Raw genomic sequence first — 16,268 nt, forward strand, 5'->3', positions numbered from 1 at the left:
ACGGAAGAGTGTATTATTCCTAAAAAAAAAAAAAAAGTATTTTCAATGTTTCATGTGGTATGTGCTATTTTTTGAGATTTAGAAATGAAACCACAAAAACATCATCTGAAAAATTATAGTTTTTTGTTTCTAGCCAACTGTTTGTTGCCTTTATCGATGCATATGTACATATATATTTTTAGAATTTTCATTACACTACATTTTGAGTTAAGGCAGCTCACCTTAAACAAAGTGTGATGGTTTTGTTTTGTCTGTGTCATGTCCTGGTTGTATCATGTGGTAAACTCTTACCCTGCCTCTCACCCCTTCATTCTGGCAGCATCCCTCCCGGATCAAAGCCAATGGGCTGGCTTAACAAGCTGCACCACATCAGAGCAGGCAGGACTGGCGGACGGGGAGGCAGGGGGGTGAACACAGCGAGCAAACATGCGCTGTTTATCACAGCAAAGCTGGTTGCAATACTGCCTGAGGTTTGGTGAACCCTTCACCACATTGTACGCCTTTAGGTCTTATCGTGGTGGTTTCTTATTATGTTGTTATTCCACTGGGAAGCTTCCTCTTCAGTTGCAAAGTTTGTGATAAATTTTACCCAAAAAGCAACAGGAATGGCATTCCATCTTGTCTGGAAAAGAAGGCCCCTTTTTTAAAATATAAGAAAAAACATCTTGTCAGTTAAAGTAAATAAACTGCATCTAATTCTTTAAAATATTACAACAAAATCCTAAATAAGGCTTAATCTTCATTCTATGTTTCTGCTCAAGCAGTGTTTAGCCAAACTGTTGGGTCAGACAGGAAACAGCTGCGGAGAAATAATAAGGCTGGTTATTGTACATAAAGCAGTTATACAATTCATTTGCCAAACATGGTGAGGGATAATTGTATTAAGATTAATGGAGTAACTTAATCTTTGTTAAATAAGTAAAAAAAATCCCTGGTTAATATGTAGGATGAAGTCAGCTTTTGATTTAATGCTTCTTCTGCTACTGCTGATATTACCAATAATGCATTGCAAAGTGAAGTTGAATAGCTTTAGAAAACACACAACTTAGTAGAATTTGTAGTTTTTCAGGATTTGATTGTGCTCTGGTTCTAATCAGGTTAACTCAGGTTAGTCACTTTGCGTAGTGCTGCCCACAAATAAAGCTCTCAAATCGAGCCCGAACCCTCTCGGCACCACTTTGTTCGAGGTCAGCTGCTGAAATAGGTCATTGTTTTCCTGTAATGAGAGACAAAGGGGGTTTCTGATTAAATTTCGCAGACATAACGGTCATCAGGCTCACGGCACACGCTAGTCAAGCAGAAAAGGACTGTATGTCCTCATCAAAATTCCAATCATAAAACCAAAACAAAAGCTTTCAGGTTCATTTATATGATGTGGATAAATGACCTGAAAAAAAAAAAAAAAAGGATTAACGAGTCAGTTGAAGCCAACAAATCAAAAGCTTTAGCTTTCAGTAACATGCACTTTACTTCATAAAAAAATGTAAAAAAGTTACCAAATAACTGCCTTTCAGTTGCGTGGCTATATGATCATCTTCTTAAATATACGCATGTTCATCCATTTACTAAACTTTGAAAAACATATATTGCCCTTTAATGGGTAATACACAGATTCTCCGAAAATAATATCATGCGAGAAACAAATGTAAGACAATGCCTTGTTTAGGACTGCTTGCCTCACAGCCGAGGTCAAACCAAATGCAAAAGATCAGCTGAGAGAAAGAGAGGGGAAGAATTTGACTGAAATAAAGACCTGCAAAGAAAGAAAGGGAGAGTGTGGGTGTGTGTGAGTGTGTGGGGGGTTGGTATTAGAGAATAGATGCAGAGAGAGAGCTGGGCTGCCCTAACACTGGCCCGCTGACCGGCAGTTGAACCTCTCTCTGAACTGAAGATGAACCCTAAACTTGAGGATCTTCGGTCACGGATCTCCCTGGGAGCTACGAGCCGCGGCAGCTAGTCCACAAAACGATGCTCACACACGCACACACACACACATACGTGCACACAGAAAACTTGCAACATCGAAAACTTAATCCCATCATCGTACTTAATGATACACAAATCCACTCAAAATAATTCTGCTGGTGAGAAATTTCCACAAATTCTCACACACACACACACACACACGACAGCGTAAAAACACCCACACGTACACCCTCACACTGATCTTCTGAACATAGCCTACATGCTAACCTTGCACTTCATCCTTTTTTTTTTTTTTTTTTTTTTAATACTGACACATGCTAATCCACAGAGCTTTACAATCCTGGAGAAATCTAACATGCAGAAGCCAAAGGTGTGGCATGCACACACACCCACATACATGCAGAAATATGCCCCCACCCCACACACACACACATTCATATTTGTGCATATAGCATAACACTCCACCAGACATGTCAGAGGTTGTGATAGCTCTTTAACCGCCCCCACTGTGGTGCACCCAGGAGGGCAGAGCAGAATGCACCGTGGGGTTACACATAGGTCACCGCAACACATAATGATCCTGGCTCTGTCTTGTGCTCAGCTGACAGACAGACACGCAAGGGTGAGGGGCATTTAGAGCAAATATAAAAACAAAAGGAACACTGCTCTTGTTCGTGCACTGAAACCTGTTAGCACAATTTATTTTTGCCCTGTGGTGCAAGGTTTAAAAAAGAAGTAAGGGAACTTATGAAAAAAACTAACAAAACAAAACACAAAACTGGACTCCGGCCTTGTCAGATCTAGTTTAGGACGGGTTCAATGGAGAGGTTACACAGCAGATCCGCATTTGGAACAGAATGTGATGGGTCTTTAGTAAAATTTTATTGATCTCTAGTACTTCCCCCGTAAACCCAGTGCAGTAGCAATGCATTAGAGAAAATCATTTATAAGCATTTATATTTTATATATATGTATTAAAAAAATATCTCCCCTTTTTGTTTAACAGGATTTACACTCAGCAAAAGAAACTTTCCACGGCAACAGAAACACATCCGACGTCTTTTCTTACGGGTCAAAGCTCCACGCTCAACTTCTGCTTGGAGATGCAGAGTGACCCGAGTTTTCATTCGGTTGGTTGGAGACTTAAAGACTTTCTTCAAATGTCTTATTCATATCCCACAGGTACGACGAGCGGAAGCCTGTATTTCTACAAATGGACCTTAAAAGGGAGTTGTAACACAGTTGGTTGGCGTTAAATTTAGCTGTTTTTCTTTTTAAATCTCGTTTCTAAGCACACACACACACACACACACACACACTTATTTTCATCACTGCCACACCTCACACTCCGCTGTTCCTCGAGGGAGCTGCTCAGGACAACCACAACCTACAGCTGAGGGGCAGTTTCAGCCAGGCAGCTAAGCAGCTGGGAGATCAAGGGCATCTCGACGGTGGCTGTCGAGGGGCAGACTGGCATCTCAACTATACAAACATTTCTCAGAGGCAGAGCTGCTCTGAAGGCAGAAAGAATGTTCTTGGTGAAGTTAAACCGGCGAGACAAGCAACAGCTGTGAAGCATTTTCACAAAGCATGTAAAAAGGGAATAAAGAGGCGATAGATGCAAAAGACAAGGGGTTCAGAAAGGATTTTAAACAGGATTGGACAACAGTAAGAAAAAACGAAATATAGAAATAACAAATGAGAGATATGAACCAATAACCGCTCATTTCTAACTGAAAAGTTCTAACCCTTGGAACAGATAAGTGATGCCTAGAAAGCTAAGATAGTACTTTAACCCTTTTTTTAATCTAATCCCATTCCACTCCTTATTGTGATGATACTGTTCATGGAGTTTTACCACCTGTTGACTGTGTGTTATCTGCAGATAAAAATCTATCTGGGGCTGTTTCCTCTAAGCGTAAACAAATGTTCTGAGCGTATTATAAAGGTTAATATATGCGATGTGTTTCTGTTTGTTCAGAGACTGACTGTGTTAAGTACATGACACCAAACATAGGGGCATTTACATTTCAGACACAGGCAGCCGGTTATTAAGACGACAGTGAGGCATCCAAAGAGGATTCCCATTGATCCCTTGTTTCGTAACACTGTTCTTGTCTAAGGTCACAGGGTGTGTCAGACAGAGATCACAGGGACACTGCATGGAGGCATGTGTTTGTGTGTGTGTGTCTGTCACACACAGACCACATGCTGGTGTCCAGCCTAGAGGCCATCACAGAGTTCTGCCAGAGCAAGTTGTGTTACTTGTACTACCACACACATTTTATGTGAAAAGGTCACGGTGCTGTCCCTGGAGGAGAGGCTGGAAGACCCTGTGTTATTCAAAGACTGACAGAGTGTCCCAGTTCTATCATACAGACTACTTATTCTATAAAGAATATACCGTATAGGTTTATAGAAAAAATTAAATATCCTAATGCTATGCTCACAAAAACAAAAACAAACAAAAAAAAAAAAAAAACTACAGAAAAATGCCCATTGCTGGAAACCTTTCATTGATTGTTCTGCCATTTGTCAGCTTTCATATCCACTGTGTGTTGCATTACCCAAAAACGAATGTTTTGCTATATCTATTGTTTCCAACTGGCGTGGTGAAAAAGAAAATTAAATATATATACTGAAAATGGCCAGTCCCATTTTTAAAACACTCATGTTCATGTGTTTCACATAAAAAAAATAAAAAAAAATCTAATCAGTAGACATCTAATCCCGGAGACATACATGAATTATCAGGCTGTGACTGAAGACCAATCAGACTGAGAGAGATGATAGTTCCCTGACAAAGAGGTTCTCTGGGTCCCTTTTTACACATGAATTTACTCCATTTCCATTCTTAATCTGATCAAGGCCACACACACGGCACTGACTTGTGATAAACTCGGTTTCAAGAGCACAACCCTTACATATTTAGTGGCTGTATATCTGTGACCATTTTGCAGTTATGATTTGATTCTTTGATTACTTTATTCTATATGATCAAATTAATAAAACGGCAAAATGATAAATCAAAGGATTAAAAAAAAAAAAAAAAAAAAAAATCACCACAACTTATTATATCTCTGGAAGTTACACAACAATTCCTCAGATTTATCCAGTAAATCTCTGAAGAGCCCCACCTCAAGGGTTGGGAATCACTCATGTGCATCATTGTGTTTAAACATCAAGCCGCTCTAATGTACCTTTTTTTTTTGGGAGCATGTTTCATTTTGTGATTTTTCTACCGTGACAATGTAACACAAACAGGACAGGGTTAAAATACATTCAGTAGCTGCCTTCAGAGACATTTTTAAATCCGGTTCCAGTCGATAATCATCAAGTGAAAACTGAAGACCAAACATTTCTGCTCTGGTGAGCAAATAGCACTAAAAAATCCTTCTGTGACCGAACAGTATGATTATGACTCATCTTTGAAAACTGACCACACGTGATGTAAGAACAGACTATTTCATCTTTAAGGTATTTTCTCCTCAGGGCAACAAAAGTGATGAGTAAAAGAAAATCTGTCTGTTCTGTTTTTTGCATCTCAGGTCATCTTTGGCTTCTCCTCTGAGTGAATCGGGAAAAACTCTTTCTCTGTGGATGGCAGTGACCTGAGACTGAACTTTGCTGGGAGCTTCAAGTAAACTGGCCCAGACGTGGATCAAACGCTTGTCAATATCCCCTGTCAAACCAAGGGGCCATAATGTGAAGAGGATTAGTCTACATCTGGAAAATCATGTGTCCATCTCTCGATGAAGGATTTCGAACAAATCCCACTAAACCAGAAGACTGCAGAAGCACAATGTTACTGAATTTACAAACATAAATCCTAAAATAGTGACCGATTTCCATACTAAAAGTATTTATCCTGTTCAACTGAAAAATTAAGAATTATAAATTAAACAGCTTTAAGCTGCCCTGAGCCACAACGGTGGAGACAACTGCCATGGAGCTGAGGCAGAAGACTCTCAGACTCTCAGGTGAGACACACACTGACAGGTGGTCAGACGGGGGTGAGGCCAGTGTCAGCACGCCCGATCATGACCTGAGATGAGGTTTCACCTCGAGGGCCAAACAGAGGTCACTGTTTCCAGGTCCAGAAAGTTTTCATTCTTTAGCCACATTTCTGTTTTCATTTTATTTTCAATTGGCAACATTATTAACTAATCCTAGCCACATGGCTGAGTTAGTGCCCTGATCTCTCACTTCAATGTTTTTGACAAATTACCCTTGTCGCTAATCAATTGAATCATTATTGAGTCTCTCCTCCTGTGAGATTTGGAAAGGAAATAACCAACCAATGAGAGTTTAGCAGGGAGGATTAAGCACAGGAACCCTCACAGACTAAATTGACCTGACAAGTGAGTGAATGTGAAACACTGCAATGGCTTGAAATGGTTTAAGGGGACTAAAACAGAACTTTGCACCACATCATATCACTTTGACGCAGGCAAATTGTTGGTTTAAGACTTTTTTATTTTGCATTTTCTTTATGGCCAGGGAGAATGGACTATCTGATATAAATACATTTCACAGGACAAACAACTACGCTAAATGATGGATTACTAGTGAGCTTCGTGTTTATGTAAACTATTCCTTTACTGTTATGTTCACTTGGCCCCCCCATGCTTGTGTATTTACCTTTTAAAACTTACTGGCTTGTTACGAACTGTGAGTCAATCCCTCGAGCAAAGTTGGATTTACGGTAAGTGTGCTTAAAGAGCTCAAAATGTCCTTGCAGAGAGTGGGACAGTCCTGAGATAGTCCCACTGTCCCAAACAAGCCTCTAAGTGTGAACACTGGGGTGGGGCCGTCATCCTGTAAACTGGTTTACGAGAAAACAGTTTTAGCCAGAGTGAATCATGTAAAACAAAACAATGATTCATTCGGATAATTTGGCTCCATGCAACATACGCTGAGCAGCATTACAAAGCTGAATGAGGAAGGCACCTATCTGAACCCACAGTGATGTCTTCTGTTGCCTGCTTATGGCAAAGAGCTGCAAGTGTGTCCTACAGTTTCCCTGTTTATTTATACCCATAACCTTAATCCAGAGTGCCCTTCACTGCTGAGAGTGTGATTTCATGCAGACTGAGGCTACATGTTTAAATGCTAGGAGAGAGGAAGCAGCTGGGGAACGAGCCAAGTTGAGGTTTGATCTTCAGCTTACCTGAGAGGCGTGCTTCTCGTAGTCCGAACACATATTCTTGTTACTTCTGGAGAGAAAAAGGAGAGATAGCGTTGTTGTTGTTTTCCCCTGGTGGAGCAAAGTCATTTCATTTTTGCTTCATCTGTCATTTCAAATCTAAGATTTCGAACAAACAGGCTCAGTATGCAGAGCTCATGCCTTTAGCCCGGGGACAGAGGAGGTTACTCAGGGGCAGACTGTCGCTTTCTAATATTAAAAATATACAATACACACATTGCTAATTCTGTCCATACCACAGCATGTGCAGCTCAGAACAACGGTACAGACATTGTGCCGGACATGCACACACACACACACACAGCTGCATCACCGAGCACCAATTACCACAGCTGTGACCTCACACGTCCGGGTCAGCGATTCCCACAAAATGGACAAAAACAAACTTGTCCTGGAATCTCGGCCCCCAATTACGCCGCACTGAGCTCCCCGGGCAGACAATGCTGCAGGTGAGAAGTTGGATGGGGTTCTCTCACAGCTTGGCAGAGGCACAATGGAGCCCTATGGCATCGCCTGGAACGGCTGCGAGTCCTTTCACAGATGGACTGCTGTAACTGAACTTCCTTAGAAGCATGCTTTTTAAGATGAGATATCTTATGACTTGTCTTCAGGAACTTGTCCCCACCCATCCCACCCTACACTGTTTGTGGAACAGGAATGAGACACATGGTTCCACTTCATTCAAGCTTTGACAGATTTCACACTTTCATCACAGCAGGAGTGAGTGTGTTGAAGAAAAAAAAAATCCTATGAATTAGATTGAGGACATCATAAAACAGTGACAGTAACATGCATTCTGATCATAGCAAACATTTTATGGTTTAAAATGAAAATGTAAGGTTTTGGGTTGCTTTTGCTTAAAAAGGATTTTCTCTGTAACAACTACTTTTCACAGTTAGATGTAAAGATATTTCTTGAAAGAAATTAAATGAATTCATTAAAATGAGAAGGCATAGGATTTTTTTTTTAATCAAGAACTATACATTTTTTGGGAGGGGTTAAGTGACAGAAAACCTTCTTGGGGCTCAATAAAGGCTCCTCTGTGTGTCTCTATATTATTAACAATGCAAGGGCTTGTTTGTCTTTGCATATATTCCCTTGAAGATCACCATTACATAACAATTTGACCCCAAAGTGGGAAAGTGAGACAATATAAAGCAAAATAGAGCTGCAGCTATCGATTAATTTTGTCATTGATTACCCTATTGATTATTTTCTTAGATTTGATTCAATTAAATGATTATTTAAACAGTCAAAAAAAAAGTCAAAAATTTTAAAGTATATACTAAATCTATATAAACATAAAATAATCAACAACAGTAAGAAAGTATAAAATTAATGCAGCACTTTTGGTCGAGTTAAAGTTAATGACAAAAACGGGCGTCCATTACGCTAACATATTAGCATTAGCATTAGCATTAGCATCATTACCTTGTGTCGGCTCTCAGGAGCGATGCTGCCCGGCTGTGTCCGCCGAGATGCCGCACTCCTGTGATAAACGGGCTCCGTACCAAAGCGGCTTCACTCTACTGCTTTTTATTTATTTTTAATTTTAGACAGTTTCTGCTCTTTTTGTCCTCCTCTTCTGAGCTCCCTTCCATGTTGTTTGTGACGTCACGTGTGCGTCACAACAAGTATCCGTGTGAAACAACAACGACGTTCGTGAACGAAACTTGGACTCGGGAAAACTGTAGTCGAATATATATATATATTATATATATTAATCGATTCAAGTCGATTAATCGATGAATTGTTTCCACTCTAAAGTGGAGTGGTCTCTCTCTGTGGCGGACTGGAGACCTGTCCAGGGTCACCTCACCCCTCGCCCAGTGTGAGCTGGGATTGGCTCCAGCTTCGCCCACGACCCAGAAACAGATAAGTGGTAGAAAATGAATGAATATTTCACAAGCCCTCAGAGTTCATAGGTAGTTATGTACCACTGAGTCTACAGTCTCACGCTGGAGGTTTTTGCAGACGGCTAACATCATCACAGACAGTGACTATTCATATTCATTCATCACATGAGCAATGTCTTACGGTAACTCTGCTTTAAAAAGCAATTAGGCAACAGAACAATTTAATACAAGTCCACTGTCGGAAAACTTCAACCCACAAAAATAAAATGTGTAAAGAGATAGATGCAGAGGTAAATCTATTGATGCATAAGACTAGACCCCCCCCCACCCACCCACCCAAAAGTTTCCAATGAATGCAATCATTAAGCGACTGGAAACACCTTCAGACAGTGCAGGGTGAGGTGAGATGAGGGAGAGCAAATAGAGGAGCGAAGAAGGCATGAGCAGAGAAACTGAAGGAGCGCTGTCTTGTGGAAAAAGAACAGTGGTATGTGTTGCAGGGAACAGCTAAGGTCAACAACAGAGCCCTGCATTGATTCCACATATGTGATAAGGTCAAAAACTATCATGGGACCTTTGCCCCTGGGCAGTTTCCAATCATTCTGTTTCTCATAATCTGTGGAAAACTTGTCTGCTTTTCACAGTTCAATGACCACTCATCTCTGCAGCAATTACAATGGCCTCTTTGCACCCTGACAGTTCAATGCCATGTACGATGATCTAATGTGATTTAGTTTTCCTATTGCTTTGAGCTCTTTGGATATTTTAAACAGTGGTGCAGGATAATTGCATACACATTAAACTGATTAAAGGTAAGCAACCTAATAATGCATCGTAAAATAGGTTTTGTAATTAATACACTTTTGATAGACAGACAAATCCCCAATGAGTTGTATGTTGTTTTAAGACTTCTAACGGCTTATTGATTCGTTAAAAAAAAAACAACCTAAAACTAGGTATTTGGAAACTAACCCAAAGTGAAACACACCTAACTGAGAGAGCATAGATAGATACTGACATTAACACCTCGAATAAACTCAGTTTCAATGTTCAAACAGCCAGCAGAACTCCTGCATGTCCTCGGACATGTTAACTGTAAGCTGGCAACCAATCGCAATGGCCCCCATCTGCACACAACCCTCGATTGATAAACCCCAGGGGCCATGTGAAGATGATTTAGTGGGTCAAATGCAGCCTGCAGATATCACAGATAGTGAGAGAGATGCACTAATGTGCACGCACACACACACACACACACACACACACACACACACACACAGACGTGCAAGCATTCACAAAGTGGAAACAGACGGTACTAAAAATAAACCATCTAAAATATTTAACTTAGTGACCCAGAAAAGAACCTCAGCGTAATCACATGTTTGCACATGCAGAGGATATCGCGACGACAGAGCCATGATATCATTAGGGCCGATGGGTAATAACCACTGATAAACTTAAGCTTTGCGACTGTATCTCAGATACAAAATGTGTCCTAGACGTTTAGTCGGTTATGTAAAGCTGGGAAAGTCACACAAAGATTGGATAAATCAGGTCATTTGGCATCATGTGTTTTTAAAGGGGCATTTCATTAGTTTAATATCATACTTCCATTAAATGGAGGGACTCACAAGACACAGATTAGGAAAAAGAAAGATACAAAAATCTAAGAAGATGAAACTGATAAAACTAACTCAATGACCTAGAAGCCTCTTGTGGTTTACTTTTTGGAGAAAACATAGGCATAATCTCTTTATAGTGATATTCATTATATAATATTCTGTGTTTGTTTGGTTTCTAGGTCAAACATTTTCCACCCAGTGCTCCTTGAATCCAAATCCAAATTAAACTATTTGAATTCTCAACCACATCAGTTGAAAACATTTTCAACCATCATCCCCAACATGATGAAATGGTTTAAACGGATTCTTGATGTTGCTGTTTGGTTGAGTCTTGTTTGAAACCTTAAAAAGCATCTGGGTCTGTGATAGCTGTGGGAAAAGTTCATTAGAAGCAAAAAAATAAATAAATAAATAAATATATATACATATATCAAATGAAGTGAGGGTTGAAGTTCCTCACTGACCCCAGACATGCCCTTCTTGGGCCGGTCAGGTTGACGAAGAGGACATGATGATTGGCATGGCCCCATGTCCTGCTTGCAGCTAAACAGCCATGTCCATATTCAGCGACGATATTGGCCTCTAACCCCAGGTCCAGATGCCATTACCATTTTAGAGTCACACTGAGCGTCCGGGCTGGTGCACAACACTATCAATATTAATGTTCTGTGACTGAGGCGGCTTTGGAAGAACTTTCTCCCACATCAATATTGATGGTGTTGCCATACATTGGAGTCAGGGCCCTCTTTAAGGATTTATAAGAGGAACGCTGGTGGGGTGGTGTCTGTATGAAAGGGGGGGTGGGGGTTGGTGCCGTTTTTTGGTCAGCACCTCAATGATGTACATTTTCTTGCCGTTCAGAGCAATTTCCGTGGGAGAGGGGCGACTCCAGCCCACGCTTGATGAGATCTGGGTGGAGAGGGGCTGCGCGGAGACAGATCCAATTCCCCTGCAAAATGCTTTGCCAGAGATGATAGTTATGGAAAAATGAACGTTTCATTTCAGGGGATCTGGGAATGCTAAATGGGGGTCTGTTGATTCTGGAAACGGGGGTATTGCTTTTGGGACATCTTCACAAACAGTCCGCTGTTGGGCCACACACATAGACACAGATCCAATTCATTATAATATTAGCTTTGGAGATGCATGGCTCTATATATCAAGTGTCAAGAGGGCGTGCTCGGTAAGGAGTTTCAGGCATGACTCTTTTGTCATGCATGCAGACATAGATCATACAGAAGAAAAAACAAGAGGAAATTAATGAAACACAAAATGAACTTTGGCTTTGTCTTGTTCCCATAAACCATTTGCAGAAATTGGTGGTTGAGATTTTCTGCTGCATTTTTCATGCTACATAAAATATTATGAGATATAAAAGCCAGTGGAGCTAAATGAATGCGTGTTTGTGGTGCAGCAACATAGCAGCAAAAAATATGAAAAAGACTGCTTACCTGACAGTAAAAAATGTAGGCCTGAGCTGCAATGAACTACAAACACTTTGTATTTCACTAATTGCTGAATTAACATTGCTCCAAATTATATTGCATTAACAGTTTTTGGTCAAAATGGCAAACGTGTCACACTTACACCTCATGGTGGGCGACTTACAGCAACATTTATTTGGTGTTGTTTTTCTGGAAAATGCAGGTACGAAATGTCAAATGCTCAGCTGTGCTTTGCTTGTTGCTAACTTGGTTTGTCATTCATCACTGAGAGTTCTCCAGAAAAAAAAAAAAAAAAAGCTACAGACTGTGGATGAAATGACCCCGTGAGAGCATTCACAGGGAACCAGAATGATAAAGTCACAGGGTGGAAAGCTAAAACATTGAGCTGGAACACAATAAAGTGCTCAGCAGCAATATTTTCACTTTCATCTGTTAATATTGTGGCATTAACAATCGTCCAGCTTATCAATAAATGTATAATTTTTGATTAATTTATAATTTTATAATTTTTCAAGAATAGATTTTTTTTTTATTATTCAAGAAAAAAAAATATATAAAAAATGTGTCTACATGCTATAAAAGCCAATCCTGTGCAGAGAAGCACAATAAAAGAAAGAACCTTTCAGTCCTTGGTGTCTTTACTTAAAGAATGACTAAAATAATTACTCTAGGTTTGAGCCGTATAGCTTCTGTCTAACAAATGATTGTTTAATTGGCTAATTGTTAAATCCTCCCACTTGCCCGACACATTGCACTTTTTTCTTTCTTTTTTTTTTTTTTTTTAGCTGAGCAAAAATCAACTCTATCGTCAGTCCGTTTAACATTTAGATGGAATTGAGCAACAACAGTCCCATCACATCTCATCGGGTTATTGATCCTTCAAAACAACAGACTCCATCAGTGTTGAGCGTACATTTTTCTCTCAGGACAACTGGGGACGACCGCAGTACCGACGACAAAGCCTCGCCGCTCCGGCAAGACGAGGGGTCACCAGTACAACTGTCCGCCTCCCTCCTTTCACTTAATACCCCGCTCCATTTTGATGCAGAGCCAGTAAGTGGGACCTCTTTGGCCGAGACAAAGAATGACCTCAATTCAATTTGACATCCCACCTATCGATCTGGACTGCAATATCCCCCAGAGATGGACGTCTCATGCTGCTAACATTCACATTTAGCAACAAGACAAAATGTGTCTTTTTAATAAACAAAATCTCTCCACATACCTCGCTTCATCTACCTCAGACTAAATTACACACACACGGCGACCTGCCGTCACAGGCCGTCATCCTCCCACGTAGGGCACTGTTCATCTTCAGAGGGCTCCCTTTTGCTAAATTGAAAGTGTGTCATAACAAATAGAAGAGGTGTCTGGCTTAAATGTATGTGACTGGCACCCATGTCATCTCCGTCAAAGGCGCATCCCTTGTATTTTTAACGGGGACACTGTGACATGGACCCGGGACAATTACTGTCAGAGCGCACGGGGTGATGAATCTGCCGCCTTATTGTGTTTGTCATCTCGACCTCTGGCTGGGATCTGATTGGTGCAGCCGCCTACCTCAGATAGCTGCACTGTGTAAACCTGAGCATCATAGCTGCACACTGACATAACTGCTACCTTTACTAGCTTAACTGACTCTCATTTGATTTCAAGTGATGAACTCTGATTTAGAACATAAATCCTCAAATCTCTATAAATGTTCTTTATTGCTTTTTGAATGTACCTTTATATCACTAGATTTTGTTAAACTTTCACTCGGATTTTCTGATTTTAACTGCAGGTTCAAACTGCTGTGTGCAAGAAGATGCTGATCCCTCTGTCTTATCCACTATAAAATATAACGATCAACAAGGTCAAAGTTTAAAACCAAGAAATCGTTAAAACAAGATTCATTATGAAGTTTTTTATGCTATTGATTTTTTTTCCTTCTGTACATTTACTTTTTTGAACGTAGCCCAAAATCTTCCCTAAATGCTAAAATATGAACCAACAGTGCAGACGTACAGTGATTACCACATATTTGTAATATTTCAGTGTAATTTACACACAGAGAAATAAGCTGTAATTGCTGCACCTGGCTCGGTGGTTTGTGCTATTTACTGGCTCTGATTTGTATCTTGAATAGACGTATTTTGCTTTTATGGTTTATGCTGAGCCCAGTGTTTGCCATAAATGGCAGGTGTGCAAAATTGAAGTGCAAAAGTAATTCAGCCGCTGCCATTCACAGGAGCTATGTCAGTTTGATTTACCTGTACACATAAACATGGCCACACTCACACTCACACACACACACACACACATACACACCTTTGGGCCACATGTGTTTTCTATATTCATATGGTGGTGGAGTGGAAAAAAAAGGCGCCCCTCCAAAATGGAGGTTGAGGGGTCATGGTGTTTGGCCAGGAGTGACAGCTCTGAAATGAAGGCATAAGTCAATCGGCTACTCTTCATGTACACACACACACACACATGAACACAAATACGGGCTGGGGCAGGAGGCGAGATGGCAGTGGGCGGTCAGGTTGGGTGGGAACTGAGGATTGGGGGAGGTGGGTGGAGGAGGGGAGGTTGGGTGTAAAGGGCACAAGGTTACCATGTGAGAGGAGTGTGAGTGTTGTGCGTGAGTGTGTGCGCGCGGTGAGAGGGAGAGAACTTGACATGGCATTCAAGGGCCTAAATGTACGAACCTTCATCCATCTTTTTCTCTCTTTTTTTGCTCTCACTGTTAACCTGACTTGTTAACAGGCGCTATATTCACCTTTAACTTCAACACACGCGCACACTTTGTGAAACACCTTGAACCCAAAGGTCAAAGACCGTGTGTGTTCCATATCTCTCTCTCACACACACTCACACTGGGCCATGATATTTGTTTACTTTCTGTCCTGAACCAGGTGAGCCTGTATCAAAATTTAGGGTGCAACCCAACATGAATGTGGGTGAACCCCTACTTGGTTTGACATCATTGATTGCCTCCCCCCCTCATTAAATCACCATGCTCTTGGGAAAGAGAAATGTCTGCACGAGAGCACTCAAATAATTCATCTTTAATGATCTGTGAGAACAGTTTAACTGGTGTCAATAAACTGAGATATTCTCTGGGCAGAACGAGTATAATCTAAAGGCCGCATCACAGATTTCAACAAAATTCTAGACAGTCAATCAGAATGAGAACAAGATTTAAGTCTGGATTGAACAAAATGCAATCAGTCACGTCATTGTGAGAGGACTTACTCAGCCTTTAATGTGTCTTTGTATTTTTGGCTTGTGGGAGCGTGAAATTCTCCCAGTTGTAAAGTTTGAAAAAAATAAAATAAAATCTGATCCTTGTTAAGAAGTTGAAGGTGCAAGCCTGTGTATTTGAAAGCTCTGAGGGTGAAGCTGAGAATGACTCCTGAGGTGCATTAAGGCAAAAAACATCCAATCAGCTCGCTTGAAAGGCTTTTACGTGCACAGCTAACGGTAGACAGGAACAAAAGGTCAGACTGTAAAGAAAACTGAAGATACATCAACCTGCAGATTAATTCAATTTAGCCATAAACTATTAATTTACAACCATGTAACCTTCATCTTTCCACAATTGTGAATCCCTACAGTTCTATTTTGAACCACTGACTGTTTATTTTGTCCATTACACGTTTAGACCTACCAACCGTGCAAATATTCTTCTTTTTTTGATTTCTCGCATACAAAGTTGAAAACATTAAAAGTATCATGAAACATGCTCACCAAGCACGAAGGAACACCATACTAATACTGAGTACTTCCTTCCTTTGCTCTCCAAACAGCCCCATTTCCTTGTGGCGTGGACTCCTGAGAGGTTCCGCCGACATGACTGCATCATATCCTTTCTGCAGATTGGTCAGCTGTTTCCGATCCCCCATTCATCCACATCCTAAAGGTGTTCAGCTGGATTCACTTCTGATGAATGGGGAGGCAGACGCACACCAAAACCAGTTTGAGACAACTTTGTGACACAGTCCGTCGTGCCGCAAGTGAATATTAGAAGACAGAAACAGGCTTGGCACCGATACTCTGACAGGATGCAGCGGTGTTGTTAAGGGGCTATAACATTCCTCGCACTATTTCCCCACCAACAACAACAGCCTGCTGATGTGAACACAAAGTGAAGCTACTCACCTGAATATGATTGGCTGGTTATTGGCTGGTTGGATAATTGTATGAAAAAAAAAGCAAACTGTTTTGG

Source organism: Echeneis naucrates, chromosome 6 (genome assembly GCF_900963305.1).
Source record: "Echeneis naucrates chromosome 6, fEcheNa1.1, whole genome shotgun sequence".
NCBI classification, from domain to species: Eukaryota; Metazoa; Chordata; class Actinopteri; order Carangiformes; family Echeneidae; genus Echeneis; species Echeneis naucrates.